This window comes from Vipera berus, assembly GCF_964194415.1.
Source record: "Vipera berus genome assembly, chromosome: 2".
Lineage (NCBI taxonomy): Eukaryota > Metazoa > Chordata > Lepidosauria > Squamata > Viperidae > Vipera > Vipera berus.
In genome coordinates, this window is record NC_138203.1 from 142,584,126 (window position 1) to 142,587,927 (window position 3,802).

A 3,802-nucleotide genomic window follows, 5' to 3' on the forward strand; every position below is an offset into this window, starting at 1 on the left:
GTCTTCTGGATTGTTGGCTATTCCTGCCAGCTTGGTGTCATCTGCAAATCTGATGAGTTCCCCATCCCCTCATCCAAATCGTTGATGAAGATGTTGCAAGAGCACTGGGCCCAGAACAGAGCCCTGGGGCACCCCACTACACACTTCCCTCCATGTAGATGCAGTGTATTACTGGTCAGCCAGCTGTGAATCCATCTGGTGGTGATGCTGTCTAACCTACATTTTCCTTAGAAAAACAGAGGGTTGGCTATTCCTGCCAGCTTGGTGTCGTCTGCAAATCTGATGAATTTTTGATGAGAATTTTGGTCACGCGACTTGGGGATGCTGCAATGGTCGTAAGTGTAAAAAATGGTCATAAGTAACATTTCAGTACCGTTGTAACTTTGTACGTTTAAACTATGGTTTAAACAAACCAAAACCAAATGTGAACTAATTATTTGGCAAGTTTATGTTTGGGAAATTTGTGGCTTTTGAGATAATTGGGATCTGTGGCTCCTGGTATTAGCCATGTCTCATAGGGCTGCTGGAATGATATTTGGTTCTTCCTCTGAACTATCTCAGAGGTCTTCAAGATGTTCAAAATGGCATCCAATCTGGCTGTGGTTGTGGTTGCATCTTCTGGGAGACCATTTGGAAAACTGTTAAGATATTTGGGTTTGGATGAACATTTGAGAAACCTGAAATGGGTGAATGTGTGTGCTGTGGGAACTGGGCCACCTGGATCTGATTGGTGACTAAGTTGCTTTGGATGAAGATTATACAGTAGATAATATTATTTTGTAAGATTGGAAAATGCATGAACATGAATGGTTCTGCCATCTTGCTTCCACCTGGGGTGCTTAGGTTAAGGGTGGAACTTGTAATTACTGATAATTTCCTGAGTTTAAATTGTGAGGTGGATAGATGTATCCTAGTAGTATTCAGTCGAGAGACAGCTGGTAAGATGCACCAGAATGAGTCCAGTTCAAATGCCCACAGACTGGGGTGGTCTTAGGCAGGCCACTGGTGATTTAGGGATAAGCTGCTGATAGTAAATGGCAGTCCACTGTTCAGGAGTCAACAAATATGTGGCTCTGGAATGTGTTACAGAGTCCCTTTAAGGCAGGGGTCCCCAATACTTGGTCCGTGGACTGGCACCGGGCTGCGGCATGCCAGAAACTGGTCCGCACAAACAAGCAAAGCCCCATCTGCGGGATGCAGGCAGTACATGAAACCACATCCCCTTCAGCCAACAGAAAAGCCTCTCTCCACGGAACCGGTCCCTGGTGTTCAAAAGTTTGGGGACCTCTGCCTTTAAGGTTTGCAATATTATCCTCTTGAAGATTTGTCCTCTCGGGATTTGGGTCTTCCGGTAGCCTAGAAACTAAAGATAGGGAAGAATAGTGATACTGATCTTTTGAGACCTCTTGACTGTGACCAGAGGACACGATTCCTGAGATAGTGGCATGTGAATGCTATGTATTGCATTTGGCTTTAGGGACAAGCTGGAAATCCTTCTGAGGTACTTGTGCCCTCCCTTGTGCTACTGAATCTGGTCTTGGGGGTGGCTTTGGAGTCCCCCACCTTTGGTCACTGGGAAGCTTCACTCTCCATCCCTTGGAAGCCAGGCTGGGAAGAAAAAAAAATCTGGACTCAGTAGTGATCATGGGCCCAATGCAGGTAAGCTTCTATACAGCTGACCTCACCTTTGCCTCAGAACAGTTTCATAACTGGTATGAGGAAATATCTTCATAAGGAGATATTTCCCTTTGCCATGGACAGAATACAGATAAAATCATTGGGATGAACATTTTAATTAAAATGGTCCACCCTAGGTAGCTCATGAACCTACAGAGGATGTGGTAGTTACATGGGGAATCCTCCAGTGATCTTACAGTGTCATTGAGTGCTGTGTTGCCATCTGGCAATGGAGGTAGTAGGCAATTGGTGGCTTAATATGGTTGTTCCTAAGCAACCAAGCCAATGAAGTTGCTCAGATTTGCCAATCTCATGACTCCTCATGGCTGGGATCAAAGACTAAGTCTGCATCTTACCAAGTTATCAGGGAGCCTCTTTGATCTATGGAAGCTAAAGAATAGGATGTTTTCCAATAGGCCCTCAACCATGGTTCTTTTATTATTATTATTATTATTATTATTATTATTATTATTATTATTATTATTGTTGTTGTTGTTGTTGTTGTTGTTGTTGTTGTTGTTGTTGTTATTATTATTATTAAAATTTATATGCTGCCCTTCTCCCTAAGGACTCAGGCTCACAACAATAAAAAATTAAAAAACATTGAATACAAAGATTAAAAAATTAAACAAAATAAAGAAATAAAGGACAATTTAAGCCGATAAAAACCAAATTTAAAAACCATGATCAGTCCAGGCCCGCTTGTTGGAACAGCCATGTCTTCAGGTCACAGCAGAAGGATCGAAGGTCAGGGGCCGTCTGCAGCTCGAGGGGCAGTTCATTCCAGAGGGTCGGCACACCCACAGAGAAGGCTCTCCCCCTGGGGGTCGCCAGCCGGCATTGCCTGCCCGACGGAACCCTGAGGCCGACTCTATGGGAGCGAACCAGGCGATGGGAGGTTGACATTGGCAGCAGGTGGTCTCGCAAGTACCCCGGGCCTAAGCCATGTAGGGCTTTAAAGGTAATTGCCAGCACCTTGAATCACACCCGGAGGGCAACCGGAAGCCAATGCAGCTCGCGCAGGAGTGATGTAACATGGGAGTATCGAGATACTCCCATAAGCACCCGCGCGGCCGCATTTTGCACCAGTTGAAGCCTCCGGGTGCATTTCAAGGGCAGCCCCATGTAGAGAGCATTGCAGTAATCCAGGCGAGAAGTGAAAAGGGCGTGGGTGACCGCGCATAGGGCATCTCAGTCCAAAAAGGGACGCAACTGGCGCACCAGGCGAACCTGTGCAAAGGCCCCCCTGGTCACAGCGGTTACATGATCCTCCAAATTAAGCCCTGAATCCAGGACACCCAAGTTGCGGGCCCTTTCTGAGGAGGGCAATAGCTTCCCCCCCCATCAAGAGATGGAACATGTTGGACAATACGAGATGCCGGTATCCACAGCCACTCGGTCTTGGAGGGGTTCAGCCTGAGCCTGTTCCATCCCATCCAGACCCGCACTGCCTCCAGGCACCAGGACATCACATCAAGGGCATCACTGGGTTGGCTCGGGGTGGAGATAAACAACTGGGTATCATCGGCATATTAAGCAAGCAAGGGGGTGTGGGTGGGCAGGGCATGAAAAGGTGAATCTTGGGAGTTTATCAATGCCTCACTATGGGAGGGGGTAGTTACTCCCACGTTGAAAGAGATAATGCAAGTAGTCCTTGACTTATGACAGTTGAACCCAAAATTTCTGTTGCTAAATGAGAGAGTTAAGTGAATTTTGCCGTTGTATGACTTTTCTTGCCATAGTTGCTAAATGATTAACTGTAGCTGTTAAATCATTAACACAGTTGTTAAGTGAATCTGGATTCCCCATTGACTTTACTTGTCAAAAGGTTGCAAAAAGTGATCAGGTGACACTGCAACCACCATAAATACAGATCAATCACCCAAATTTTGACCAAGTGACTATAGGGATGTTGCAACAGTTGTGTGAAAAATGGTCATGTCACTTTTTTCAGTGGCTTAACTTCAAACTGTCACTCAATGAACGGTTGTAAGTCAAGGACTACCTGTATATGCTGTCCTGAACAGATGGTTCCTGGAACCAGCAGTTGGTGACAACAATTGTCTGGTGTCCTGAAGGGAAAAGAATTAAGACGAAGGGAAAGGAATTCAGACCCGGGTCGATA